The sequence below is a fragment of the Moschus berezovskii genome, chromosome 1 (assembly GCF_049115385.1).
Source record: "Moschus berezovskii isolate FMDL1 chromosome 1, NW_MosBer_1.0, whole genome shotgun sequence".
Classification (NCBI taxonomy): Eukaryota; Metazoa; Chordata; class Mammalia; order Artiodactyla; family Moschidae; genus Moschus; species Moschus berezovskii.
In genome coordinates this window covers 70,828,077-70,843,633 of record NC_142460.1, presented here as the reverse complement: position 1 = coordinate 70,843,633, position 15,557 = coordinate 70,828,077, and the positions used below count along the sequence as shown (strand labels likewise).

Sequence of the window (15,557 nt, the reverse complement as noted above, 5' to 3'; positions counted from 1 at the left end):
CTCCCTTAAACGCTACATATCTTTATCAAGACTTATAGTAGGAGTCCCATGTATTTATGCCTTAGTTCAATCTCCATCCAGTATTCTTGCCAGAAAAAATCTTATGGATAGAGGAACCTGGCAGGGCTATAATTCATGGGGTTGCACAGAGTCAGATACAACTGAGTGACTGGGTCTAAATTAAAGCTTTATTCATTTTTCCACAGAGTTTTCCTGATCTCCATTTCTGCCTGGATTGACCTTTGCATTCAGGTTGGTGGCACTCTATGCAAGCTCCTTAAATTTTACTGGCTCAGCCTAGGAACTCTTCTTAAGGTAGCAACTGAATCTTTCTCTACTACATCATCAGCTCTTAGGAGCTAATCTTACTCTCTACCTTTATAAGTCTTTAGTCACATCTTGTAGGGTTAGGATAAAAAACTCAACTCTACCTTCCTCTCAGACCTCATAACAATAAAGTACTAGTGTTAGTCATGGCAAGGGCATGATTGTAGAAGATTATGAGCTCTGGTGAAAGAAATAAATATTAAGAGCTTTTTTGTTTCTGACCTCTCTTTCTTGAGACCTCTTATAGCTCTTGGATTACTTGTTCTATTTGCATTATTTTCTCTTATTCTTTCTATGCAGCTAACAGGTGAGCAAAGGACAGGAATACATCATTTTCTTCTCACAAGCCTATGCCATAAACCAGGAAAACAGGGAATAGGAGTTGATCCCAAAATTAGATTTTAGTCTCAGGCTTATTTAGCCTTATCTGTGCTCAGCCCAGGAGCACAGATTCCATATGGCTATAAGTTTAAATCTAATTAGTAATAAAAGCTATACTTTACCTAGAATCTCCCTCACACAGGACTCTCCATGAGGATTTGGGAGATGGATGTGAGGGGAAGAAAAGAAGGAGGGGCTTCTTATTAAAAATGTCAATAGGTCCCAAACAGTTTTTTACAGTTAGATTTTTTAAAAATAGTTATTCCACCTCTAAAATGTATGCTCTTGTATCTTATCTGGTTTTCCCAAATCCAAATGAAAGCTTTCTTTCTTGTGTGGCTTATAGATAAAACTCTTGCAAAACTAGGCAAAAATCCTCTTCCTTCATTGGTAACCTATTTTGAATCTGAGCCTAGCACAGCAACTAAATAAATAAACATGTCTGTAGTCTGCTCAGAGAGATAGCATAAGAATAATTCACTGTTAAAAATAACCTAATTTTTAATGCAGGTGTTTATTTTCAAAATAAAATTCATCCATTTTAAAGTCAGACTTCATGCTAACCAATTTGAAAATTAATGTTGAAAGATAAATGTAACCTAATTCCTAAAGTATTTTTCATCCGTATTTTTAGGAATGCCTTCGGATTGGTTAACTATCAGAAGCTGGCCTTTCTAAATGTCCCATATCTAGCAAATTAATTTAGCTGTCAGTATATGTATCTTGTTCTGTGGTAAATTATTAGTGAACAACCAGTGCAATTATAATAGATGAATACTCACTAAAATGCATAAGATGAGAATTCAAAATGATGCAGAACACATTCTCTCCTTATTAAAAACAAATACTAATTCCCCCTAGTATGGACTTTGTTTTGCATTGTGTTCTCTTTCTATTGGCCTCTCCCTTAAAGAAGAATTACTGAGTTACAGCTAAGCATAGTATAAAGACACAACTGAAGTTTGTTGAATGCCCACTTGGAAGGTAGAAAATATATCAGGCTTTATAGCTGATATAATAGTTTTATTTGGAGAATTGCAATTCATGCAAAAATTCAGTAAGTGCCACATCTTAAATAACTGAGTACAGTAAGCATCCACTAAGCATGAAAGCATTTTTAAAGAATCAAGCTGAGCTTTAGAAGTATCTATCACAATATTAAGATCTTCATTCAATAAATTGGATTGGTGTCTCTCTCAGTAGGATGATCATTGTAATGACACTGCCCAGCAGGATACTATTTTATAAAGCATAGGAAGATCAGTGCTTTCATCTAAAAATGTTAAATTTAGAAAGGTTCAAAGTTGCTACAAATAGGTTAACTCTTTCAATGCTTTAGCTAAATGTTACTGAAAGAACTGTTTAATCCAAATAGTTCTGTAAGCAATAACTTTCTAAAAAGAGATGTGGTCTTGCTATTTTGGTAGCTGGTAAAATATCAAGAGGAGCAAGCTCTTGCTTGACAGATTGTAAAAATTATTTTTTGGTAAACTGATATAATCTGTGTAACAGAGTCAAAGTTTAAATTTGCACATCATTATTTGGATTCATACATTAATATATTTGCACTTTTCTTAAATTGCTTTTATAAGCTGTTGATTAACACTTACCATTGGAGTATGCAGGGATGAATCAAATACCAGATTCAAAAATATGAAATAGCCCCTTTTTCTGAGGTAAAAAATGGCCATAAGTGGATAATTTCATATTGTTTAACCTAAAGCCAAGGTTAGTAGATATATAATTTCATTAATATCATGATTACTATTCAATAACTCAGATGTTTGGTCTGTAGCCTACCAGGCTCCTCCCATGGGATTTTCCAGGCAAGAGTACTGGAGTGGGTTGTCATTTCCTTCTCCAGGGGATCTTCCTGACCCAGGGATCGAACCCAGGTCTCCCACATTGTTCAGTTCAGTTCAGTTCAGTCGCTCAGTCCTGACTGACTCTTTGCGACCCCATGAATCACAGCACGCCAGGCCTCCCTGTCCATCACCAACTTCTGGAGTTCACTCAAACTCATGTCCATCGAATCGGTGATGCCATCCAGCCATCTCATTCTCTGTCGTCCCCTTCTCCTCCCACCCTCAATCCTTCCCAGCATCAGAGTCTTTTCCAGTGAGTCAACTCGTCGCATGCAGACCCTTTACTGTGTCAGTTCAGTTCAGTTCAGTCGCTCAGTCGTGTCCGACTCTCCGCGACCCCATGAATCACAGCACGCCAGGCCTCCCTGTCCATCACCAACTCCCGGAGTACACTCAAACTCATGTCCACAGAGTCGGTGATGCCATCCAGCCATCTCATCCTCCGTCGTCCCCTTCTCCTCCCGCCCCAAACCTTTCCCAGCATCAGAGTCTTTTCCAGTGAGTCAATTCGTCGCATGAGGTGGCCAAAGTATTGCAGTTTCAGCTTTACCGTGTACTACATATTTATTGAATGAATAAATAGTGGAGAGTTAACACAACTCTTTCATCTATCAGTCTTCTTATAGACAACGCTTAAATCCAACTTTCTGGGTCAAACTACATTGATTTAGTGTATCTTCTATATTCCAGAAAGCACAGAAGCAGATGAGTTTCTTCTATATTTTTTTTGCTATATGCTCTTATCTCTACTTCTCTCTTTTCTTCTCTTTCTTCTTCCCCCTCCTCCCTTCCCTATCTCCTTCCCTCTCTCAAACACACACACACACAAACACACACACACACTACAGTCCTATCTGACATCTCAAAAATAATCCTAGACTATTGACTGTAATTACAAGATTTCTTTCAAATATAAATCAGTGAAGTACTCAAGGCAAAACACAAGGGCATTTTTTGACCAGAAGCAGTCTGTGTGTGAGTGTTAATGCTAGCAACTGAATGCATCATCCATAGGCTTCTTTTCGTCCTGCATTCGAGATGCAAATATTTGGTTCTGCAAGAATATCTTTTACTTTTGTCTTCTAAGTGGAATTTATTTTTTTAATTCAATATTTGATCTTTAAACACTGGACAATGAATAAAAGACTGCTATTCATTTTAATTTTTGAGCAAATGTTCAGGGGATGTTTGGTAAATACTGCGAATGTTTTCAAGATTTCTACTATTTTCCAAAGAAATCCATCCTGATTTTAAGTTTGTTTATAGGCTTAATGAAAATTATCTGCTTTCCTAAAGTATGAGCATGGTCACTAGCTTCTGAATAGTTTCTCTAGTTGAGCTGTTTTCATTTTGGTGGCACATTTCCACAACAGCTGTTTATTCCACATGTTAATGTTGAAAACATATTAATCTGAGCACCTGGATATAATTATCATTATGCACAAATGTCTTTGGATGTTAATGATTCCTCTTATGCCCTTTCTCTATTGTCTGAAACCTGATGCTATTAGGAACTAATATCTTTGTGTCATCGTGGTACTGCTAACATCCTGAAAGTCATCCACATTGACTTTGGGTTAAGAAAGCTTGAGTTCCGGTAAATATTCTTCAGTTAACTGTGTATAACTCAATAAATAGATATTTCTTTTTTTTTTCCCATGGGAGTATGTATTAATATTGACTTGGTAATAATAATATAACTCACTGATCTTTGTTCATCTGGGAACATTTAGATTTAACAATTTTTTCCTTGAGATCTAGGTGTGACAAACATGTAAGATGCCATTTGGATTAAGCTGTTACAGAAAACATCGCCATTGCTCAGATTATTGATATTCTTGATATGGTTTCCCAGTTGACATAATGAATGTAATTCATCTAGTAGAGCAAACACAGCAAAAGTTGCTCTCAAATTTTACTCCTTATATTATTTCAATATTTCCTTCCATGGTTGATATTCTGATATATGACATGAACTTGACATATGATGGCTCTACTTGTCTACTTCTATCCCCTAGGAAATTGCTTCTGGTCAAGAATGCTTACCTGTTTACTTTCAATACTGTACATAAAATATTGGCTCCTGAAGAACCACTTTATTGAGTCCCTAAAGTTTATAAATAAAAGAAAAAGATAAAGACTCATTGAGACTTTAAGAACATTCAGCTTGTTAAAAAGCACTTGTAACTTAATTGAGCTCTGACATTCAGGATAAAGAAAACTATAAGCCTAATAAAAATTATTCATTACCACATGTACTTCATTTCATCCCTTTCACTTGTGGTCACATGCATTTTAAAATTGAAACATGTATGTTGTCATATGTGAAACGAATCGCCAGTTCAGGGTCGATGCATGTTACAGGATGCTCCGGGCTGGTGTGCAGGGATGACCCAGAGGGAGGATAAAGGGAGGAGGGAGGTGGGAGGAGGGTTCAGGAGGGGGAACTCATGTACACCGGGGGCGGATTCATGTCAATGTATGGCAAAACCAACCAATATAATATTGTAAAATAATTAGCCTCCAATAAAAAAATTAATTAATTAATTAAAAAAAAAACTTTGTGGTAAAGCTTTGGCATGAAGTAAGATGTGGCTATTCTGGATTCCAAATATCATCAATAGTTCTGGAAAGGGAAGCTATGTCAGAAAACAGCATCACTCAATGACTCTTATTGCCTGAAGATTTTTTGGAAATGTATATGAATATGAATATATTAACTCTAATATAATTCTCTATTAGAACCAAAAAAAATAAAATAAAATACATATTTCTTTTTTTTAGCTCCATGGTATCTCGCTCTCCTGATACTCTTCTATCCTCTCTGGGTTATCCTTTACTTTCTGTATCTGCCTGGCTGTTTATGTTGTATCAACTGCATCCAGTTGCCAGAATCTGTCAGTCAGTATATTCAGCCCTGACCATGCTTCTGTGATCCACACCCTATTTGCAATTGTTCACAAATCTTCTTCACCAGAATGTTTCACACACATCTTAAACTTAATATGGCCCAAAATGAACAACTATTTTCTGTCATCCATAGGCAAATAATTCTTCTCCTATATTTTCTACTTGGTTACTAATTCAACAATCTATACAAGCAACCAAATTGGGCAGGTGAATGTCACTCTAGATTTCTCTACCACTCTCAGTTCCGCACACCTAATCAAACACAAAGTCCTCCTGGCACCTTACATGGATGTCTGCGTGTGTCTTGTCCTCATTCTCTCCCTTCTACCACAGCTCACTGTAATGCCTGTGTAAACACATAATATGTGCTTTATAAATTTTTATGGATGAATGACTAGAACGAGAATGAACAAATGAATGATGACTAAGATATCGTTCCTACCCTCATTTAGCTCACTGTCTAGCAAACGGAGAAAGACAAAGAGATATTTTTGTGATGCACGATATTCCAAGAAAAGTCATATATAAGAGGTCACCTAAGCTGGGGCGTGAGGAAGTCTTTCTGAAGAACAAAAACCTAGGTAATGAATAAATTTACTTACTCATTTATAATCTATTTAGTTTTCTACTAATTTCTTCAGATTTAGTAGGGGAGAAATTTGGATGGGCTTTCCTCATGGCTCAGAAGGTAAAGAATCTGCCTGCAACGCAGGAGACCCGGGTTCAATCCCCAGGTTGGGAACATCTCCTGGAGATGGGAATGGCTATCCACTCCAGTATTCTTGCCTGGAATATTCCATGGACAGAAGAGTCTGGTGAGCTACAGTCTATGGGGCTGCAAAGCCGAACATGACTGAGTGAATTTCCTTTTCACTTTGGGTGGTAACAAAAGGAAATGCAGTGGTTTCCACAAAGACCAGTTTGGCTTTTCTGCCCCCCAGGTAGCCATGACTGCTTAGATATTCTTGGGCACATTTTTTCCCTAAAAGACCTATGTCTGTTTTACAAAATTAATGACTCACAGAAAAAGACTTAGCCCCAGATTTTGATCAAAAATCATGAAACATGAGGCTTTCATTAATTAGCAGGTTGCTGCTGCTGCTGCTAAGTCACTTCAGTCGTGTCCGACTCTGTGCGACCCCATGGACGGCAGCCCACCAGGCTCCGCCATCCCTGGGATTCTCCAGGCAAGAACACTGGAGTGGGTTGCCATTTCCTTCTCCAACGTGTGAAAGTGAAGTTGCTCAGTCTTGTCCGACTAGTAGCGACCCCATGGACTGTAGCCCACCAGGCTCCTCTGTCCATGGGATTTTCTAGGCAAGAGTACTGGAGTGGCTTGCCATTGCCTTCTCCGAATTAGCAGGTTATGTTGCTCTATAAACCTAAATGAATTTAGATGAATCCTTATGTTTTAATATAAAGCACAGGCTGCACAAATACACTGATAAAGCTATAGGATAAGATTCAGCTTCAACCTTCGTGTGAGATGAACTCCATGGGCTGGTCTCAGCTATTTATAATGACACTCAAAATGAACAGGTATTTCTAGTGGTCTTTACTACTTTTATTTGGTCTGAAATGGGCAAATTATGTATTAACAATAATAATAGTAATAATTCAAATTTTCCTAATCTACTTTATAGAAAAAAATCTCCTTGAAAATTTAGAAAATTCTTCCCATATAATATTCAATATGAATTAATATTAGTAGTAAATTATCAAGTTTCAAGCAGTATTTCCTGGCTCTACTTTAAAGTTTATTTCCCATTAAATTTTCTTTTCAGGGTTAATTAGTCTACAGTGTATGAAACCTATCAAATAATAACCTTGTTTACTTTCTAATTACCAGACATGATTCAGTAAATAGTGAAGAGATCAATAGATTTAATTCTCATTTTTAATTTAAACATACAAATTATCTTTAATGAATCAGTCTAGCACCTCAAATAACACCTTTAGAGTTTCATAAAGAAAACACTAAGAAATACCTAAACAACAAAGGGAAAACATAGCTTTCTTTTACATTTTCCATCAAGAAAAACTCTCATCACTAAATTTGTGCAACTCTCTGTCTTAATTCAGTGTATGAAATATGTGGAGAAATTTATTAAACAAAATATTCCCCTATTTGTTTCCTTTTTGTAAAGGCACTATTTAAAATCTGTATTTAATGCCAAATAGCCAAAAGAATCTTGATAAAGAACAACACTAGAGGTATCATGCTCCCTGATTTAAAACTATAAAATACAAAATTATAGTAATCAAAACAGTATAGCATTAGCATAAAAACAGATTATTATATATTATTGGAACATATATATTAATGTTATATAATGAGATATATATTAATGGAACAAAATAAAGAGCCCCTAAATAAACTCACACATATATGTTCAATTAATTTACAACAAAGAAGGCAAGAATATATGATGGGAAAAGGACAGATTCTTCAGTAAATGATGTTGGGAAAACTAGATGCAAAAGAATAAAACTGGACCAGTCTCTTATACCATATACAAAAATTAACTCAAAATGGATTAAAGACTTAAATGAAAACCCCAAAACATAAAACTCCTAGAGAAAACAAAGGTGGTAAGCTCTTTGACATCAGTCTTAGCAACATTTTTTGGGGATCTAACTACAAAAGGCAAGGGAAACAAAAGCAAAAATAAATAAATGGGACTACATCAAACCAAAAAACTTCTGCAGAGTGAAGGAAACCAACAAAAAATAAAAAGGCAGCCTACTGAATGGAAGATGTTTATAAATCATAATCTGATAAGGGGTTATCATCTAAAATATATAAAGAACTCCTACAATTCAATAACAAAAAACAAACAATCCAATTAAAAAATGGGTAGATGATCTGAACAGACATTTTTCCAAAGAAGACATACAATGAATAGGTGTATGAAAAGATGCTCAACATGACTCATCGTGAGGGAAATGCAAATCAAAACCACAGTAAGGTATCACCTCACAACTGTGGAAAAACTATTATCAAAAAGACAATATAACAAGTGTTGGTGACAATGTAGAGAAAAGGGAACCCTTGTACACTGTTGGTATTATTGCAAATTGGTGCAGTAACTATCAAAAATAGTATGGTGGTTCCTCAGTTAAAAATAGATCTACCATATATGATCTGGCAACTCTACTCAGTAATTTTCCAAAGGGGGAAAGAAAAACACACACACCAATTCAAAAAAGATCTATGCATCCTCCAGTGTTTGCTGCAGCATTATTTATAATCGCCAAGAAACGGAAGCAATCTAAGTATCCATGGATAGATGAATGGATAAAAGAGATATAGTGCATATATACTGTACAGTGGAATACCAGCAAAAAAGAAGAATGAAACCTCGTCATTGTGACAACATGGATGGTCCTTGAGGTTGTCATGCTAAGGGAAATAAGTCAGAGTAAGACAAATACCACATGATTTCACTAATATGTAGAATCCAAAAAATAAACAAATAAAAAAACTAGAAACAGACTCATAGATACAGGAAATAGCCTGGTGGTTGCCCGAGGGAAAAAGGATGGAATAGGTGAAAGAAGTATAAATTTTCAGTTATAAAATAAATACATCATAAGGATATAATGTACAGCATGAGAAATATAGTGAATAATATTATGTTAATTTTATAAGGTGGCATATGGTTACTAGACGTATTGGGATGACCATTTCACAATGCATACAAATGAATAACTATGTTGAACACCTGAAACTAATTAATATTATACGTCAACTACACCTCAAGAAAAGACCAAATCATTTTATAGTAAGTTAACTGAAAAGGCAAAGTAATAAAATAAAATCTGTATTCAGTCTGGACTACTTGTAGAATTAGTTTTGAAAAAGATGATAAAAATACTACTAATTCAGAATTACACACCACATTCTATCATCATTTCACTTACTTTTACTTTCTTTCCATGGAAAAATTACATTTTTAACTTAGTATCCTATAACTTTTGCTATGAATGATCTAGCTGTTAGAAAGTAAAGGGAAGGTATCACATCAGTAAAAAATTAAATTCCAGTTATTTCTCAGTATGGGAAGATGAATAGCATTAAGCTATGTATAATATGTCTGCCCTTGTTCCCCTCACAACTGTTGAATAACATTGAAAAGGTGTTTATGGACTACAGTTACGTACTCAGTTTTTGGTTTTAGGAAATAAAATATATTTATGTCTCGCTGCTGCTGCTAAGTCGCTTCAGTTGTGTCCGACTCTGTGCGACCCCATTGACGGCAGCCCACCAGGCTCCCCAGTTGCTGGGATTCTCCAGGCAAGAACACTGGAGTGGGTTGCCATTTCCTTCTCCAATGCATGAAAGTGAAAAGTGAAAGTGAAGTAGCTCAGTCCTGTCCGACTCTTCGCGACCCCACGGACCGCAGCCTACCAGGCTCCTCCGTCCATGGGATTTTCCAGGCAATAGTACTGGAGTCGGGTGCCGTCACCTTCTCCATTTATGTCTTTAAGTGCAAAGTCTGATAGCATTTGCTTTATTGGCCCCATTAAGTAACCCAAACTCACCAATTTTCTCAATTTCTTTGGCTAAAAAATACATCCTATTTTCCACTATCATGACTGCTAATGGCTCTATTCTTATAAATAGTGTTAGGAAAAAAAAAAAACAAACAAAACAACAACAGAACTTCTTATATCCCAAGGTTGTGCTACTTTCAGCCTCTGTGAGGGTCAATAGATAGGGCAATGAGAGAAGTTATGCACTGTCACAGCCTGAACAAAATCTCATCAATCAGAGAACAAGATTTCACTCTCTGGTGCTTTCTTTTCGCTGGAGTGGAAACAAAGGAAAGAATCCCCAAACAAGTAATTCTGATGAATTACTGTGTAAGACTATGAAAACAAATGGCAGTGCTTATATCTCAAGTATGCAGTTTCCAGCATGAATAAATCATTCTTAGGAAATACATTTTATCTGAATTTTATTTCATAAACACAGGCGGTCCAAAGTAACAGCACATAAAAGTTAAAAAAATTCTGAAGTCAAGCTTAATTCTATGTATGGAGAACAGAAATGTTCTCATCCTGACAAGAACTTTTTTTTTTCACTGCACGTTAGCCTAGCACACCCCTTATACAATATCAGATGTCTGGTTGCAGTGAAGTCATGCTTTGGAGGGACTTTGATCTGAGCTCTATGAGTCTGTTAAGTCAATGGGTCAGAATTCAGTTCCCTTCTCAAACCACCTCTTAGGAACTGCTTCAAAAACTTTACAATATGTATATACATACACACATACTCCAGCAAGCCAAGGATTAAAAAGCACAAAATAAACCAGAAATTTGAGGCCAATGAATGAATAAACTTTTAATTTATTCTTACTTCCACGGTTTTTCCCATATATCTTTGTTAACACATTATGTCAAAATGTGTATATTCATACTGTTAGGATGGGTAGTAAGGAATACAGAGATTCTATATTCAAGGTTGTGCCTGGTATAGGGTAGGAATAGATTAGATATAACTGAGTGGAATCTCTACAGTACATGATCTGTTCAAAACTTTGCAGACATAAACATTAGGCATAATTAAATTTTAGGAGATTGATTCTCAGTATCAAAACTCATAAAGAATGGCTATTTAATCCAACTAAAAAGAAATAGTTTCAAAATAGTTGTATGTAAAACAAGATTGACCTTGCTAATAGCAAGCATAAAAACATGCAATGGATATTTTATATCAAATAAAATAGACCCAAACCAAGAGTATTACTAATATAAAAGAAACATTTCAGGGTAATAAGAGAATTAAGAAGATATAAGCAGTCATAAATGTATACAAACCTAATAACAGAGCTTCAAAGTACATGAAAGCAAAAATATATAGAATTAAAGGGAACAATAAATAATTCTACAATCATAGTTAGAGACTTTTAATATCCTCTCGGCAACTGATAGAACAAGTAGTCACAAAAACACAGTACAGAGATGTATAATCTTAAACAACACAGTCAACTACCTTTGCCTATTGATATTTGTATAATATAAATATAAGACCTTAAAAGAAAGGAATGTGAATATAAAAAATAATTATGAAATTGGGTATCTATTTTTGCTACACTTCCAAAAACATTATTATTTTCCAAAACTCATTAATCAGTCTTTGGTAGTCAGTCTTTTAACAATCTTTTCACTGATTGTACTTACTTGTAAATCCATTTGCGATTATATAATTAACCTTAGGAAGAAATCTTTGTTAAATATGTATAATACATTGTACAATAAAAGGAAAGCGTTTGCAAAATACTGATTCTACAATTTAAAATACAGTAACAACAATTTGCAACCAACCTGATAAAACATCAAAAAAATATTTAATTCAATTCTTTAAGTGTGAATGACAGAAAGCTTTAAAAAGTCTCAATAAAGCTCTAAACATTTATTTAACTTACATAATCAAACATTTATTTTGTATTTTGTTTTAGTTTTTGAAGCACTTATCTTTTAAAATCTAATTAGAGAGGAAAATTTTCAATTATGTATTTAGTAGCTTGATTATTATTTTTAAAATATCCTCTATGTACATGTGAGGCATTATTCCAGAAGCTAGGGATATATTCATAATCTCTGCTCTAATAAAGTTTATATTCTAATGAGGAAGTAAGAAAGCAAATAAGAATACAAAAATAGCTAACTATTTAATTATAACGGTGCTATAAAAATGAAGTAAACAGTGATGCCTGGAGAAGGAAATGGCGACCCACTCCAGTATTCTTGCCTGGAGAAACCCATGAACAGAGGAGCCTGGCAGGCTACAGTTCATGGGGTCGCGCGAGTTGGACACGACTTAGCGACTAAACCACCACCACCATCCAACAGTGATATCAAAGTATGTGGTAGGTAGCCCCAAGAGACAGAAAATGGAACTGAACTTTGAAGAAGGAACAAAAGTTAATCAATGAAGAGAGTCTAAGAAAGGGAAAAATACGTGAAGCTTGAATCAGAAAGGGGAAAATGTGTTTGAAGGACCCTAGGAAAAGCCTGCTGATGGATCACAGAAGAAGGAAGAATGGTTTCCAGGTAAGGCAGGCAAGGTTAGCTAAGCCTGGTAGACCAAGTAAATGATTAATAGCTTTTTCTCTAGTTGCAATGGATGGTCAGTTAAAGCACTTTAGACAGGCGATTTAAAATTGAAAAGCAGATATTCTGAATTTGGAGAGTCAAAGAGAACAGCAAACTATAGTTCCTAGGTTTGTAGCCTAAGCAACTAAGTGGATGGTGATCCCACTTGCTGAGATGGGAAAAATAGAAAAGGTAGAAATCTGTGGAAGAATTAGAGAGTACTTGTTGGGACATACTGAATTTTAGTGGAGTTGCTGTAAGACATTCAAAGGAAATTTTTATGGGTACAACTCAATACAGAATTGTATATAAGAGAAATGTTTTAGTTTAGAAGTGTAAATTTTAGGGATCATTATCACACAGATGGCAATGAATGCTATGACTGTGAACAAGAACATTTAGAGAAAGAAAAGAATTGTTATCAAAATATGCCACTTGAAGCTCAAGCAACTTTACCACTTGGAGAAGGTTAGGTAGACGAGATAAGCCAGCAAAGGAAAGAAGAAGTGTGTGCAGTGTGGTGAAGGGCAAGAAAGTAGTGCCGAGAGGAAGGAATCATCATTAGCTTGTGGTGTACAGAGAAGCCATGCAAGATGAAGAACCCCAAATCCTGTTGCTTTAACATATGGCCTACTATTGGTCTTATAGTGAATCACTTTTTTTGCTGGAGGGATGAAGCTTGGAGGAAAATTAGACCTGATGAAAAAGGCATGTGCTATTAAAAAGGAAGCTGGGTTGTTAAAAAGGAAGGAAAAGAAGAAGGTGGCCATTGGAAGAGTGAAGAAAAGGAGGGTTATATTGATCGAAATACATTATTATTTTTTTTAAGTTGGCATCATTTTGAGAATGGTGATGAAGGCAAGGGTCAAGTTCAGAGGGAGAGAGTATAGACAAAAGAGAGTATAAAGCACCTGAGAAACTGAGAAAAGCTATGACAAAGTGTGAGTTAAGTTTTCAGTTAGTCCAATAATCAGAGACAACATTTAGAAGAGTTTTCTCTTAGATTTATTCAAATAATCTGATATTTTATTGAGCATGAAACTTATCATAATTATATTTGATGCTGAAAAACTTTACTGCCAAATTATGTATGTGATTAAGTCTTCTTTATTTAAAATGTATGCTCCAGTTAATGAAAAGTTACAGATATGTCTTATCTACTTAGCAAAGACTACTTTAAAGGGAAATGTTAACTTAACCAGCAAATTAGTTTTAAGCAAGTATACAACTGAAACAGATGAACAGAACATATATTGCAATTTACTGTTTTATTTCTGGAGATTTACCTGAGTGATTTCTCCTCAGAGAAACCAGTGTGTTTTTTAAAATCTCATTTAAAATTTTTCTAGCATACAAGCCAACCTCATATGAAGGATGTTATATAATTATTTGTACCGTTTAAAATATATTCATCGAGGAAACTACAAACCTAAAGCCTTCTGCATTAACAGACTTTGCTTGATGGTTTTAATTCAGAATATAGGCTTTAAAACAAATGCCCTCTACCCACCTACACCATCAAGAGTATAATAGGTTAGAAAGTGCACTGGCAGATTTTTACCCACAGCAGGGGGATAAGTAGGTGACTCTGGATATAGCTACAAGAGCATAGCAGTTGTAGATATTCAGATATTGTTTCCTCCTAATTGAGCTGCTCTGGGGATGATCTTCAATGAGCTAGTTGAATGAATGGACTGTCTGTAACATATTTTACATGTGACACAAATAAAAAGAACCAGGAATCCAAAGGAGACTTAAATATAATAATTCTAATGAATATAATAATAAGTGAAATATTACAGCTTTATAATTTAAAATTATGGGATGTCTACTGCAGGGGTGGCTCAGTGGAAAAGAATCTGCCTGCAAATGCAGGAGACATGGCTTCGATCCCTGGTTCAGGAAGAACTCCTAGAGAAGGAATGGCAACCAACTCCAATATCCTTGCCTGAGACAAGAGCAGCCTGGCAGGCTACAGTCTATGGGGTCACAAATAGTCAGACACGACTGAACGACTGAACAATAACAACAAAAATGAATAAAGGTACATATGGTTGCTGTAAATCTCAGGTAATAATCTTATGTCCTGGGGACAGTTTAACCGAACGATCTCTCATAGAACAAGGGAACATACATTGTCATAAAACTTTCCACATAACACTTCAATCTAGTCTACAAACTGCAGTGTAGAACAAGTTGAAGCACATACACAAACACACGAAGCGGTTTCATGAACACCACAGAGAAAAGCTGACATGCAGATTGCATTCCAATAGTTCTATTTAGTGTCTAATTTCATATTTAATTCAAAATTATGGGAGGGCAAGTGACAGAACAGCATCAGAATTCTTGTAACAAGGTCTACATAATCTATTTGATGTTGTTGGAAAAACAGCATATGTTTTGGGTAATTGCTGAAATCTCAAAGGATATTTTCCCAACTTCTGAGAGTGAAACTAAATGCTACAAACCCCAACCACTATCTGTGATACTGATGGAACCACAGGTACATAATCACAGTGATGGGGGTCAATAATTAAGTAGCCATTAACTCTTAAAAGCATGGTTTCAACCTTGAATGTAACTCTTTGAATAACTGGGTATAACAGACATTTGAAGACAGCCACTTTCACTCTTTAAAGAAAAACTGTCCTGTTTCCATTGTTAGCAGCAGCCCACATTGGCTAGTGGCTTGATTGACCTAAATACCTCTCCAGGATTTAAGAGGGAGAGAATGGAGCAGGAGATGGAATGTGCCATGAAACTACGGGTAGCAGCATTATACATACATTCTTTAGTCATAATGCTTTTTAGTGAGAAATGTAAGCATATAAGAAAGTATTTGCTGACCTTTTAACAGCACAATAATCAAGCTTTTTACAGCCAAGATGTTCTTAGAAAATGACATTGTTACTTCCCATAAGTTTCTTTTTCAGGTAACTTTTCCCCTTTTCTAAACAGCTTGGCCAAAGT

General features: G+C 35.5%; 1 protein-coding gene across 2 annotated transcripts in view; it reads right to left on the bottom strand.

Annotated features, from left to right (window-relative positions):
* ALCAM (activated leukocyte cell adhesion molecule) overlaps nt 1–15,557 on the bottom strand; it is a 249,353-nt gene that overhangs the window by 109,260 nt on the left and 124,536 nt on the right. The gene's annotated exons all lie outside the window — the stretch shown is intronic.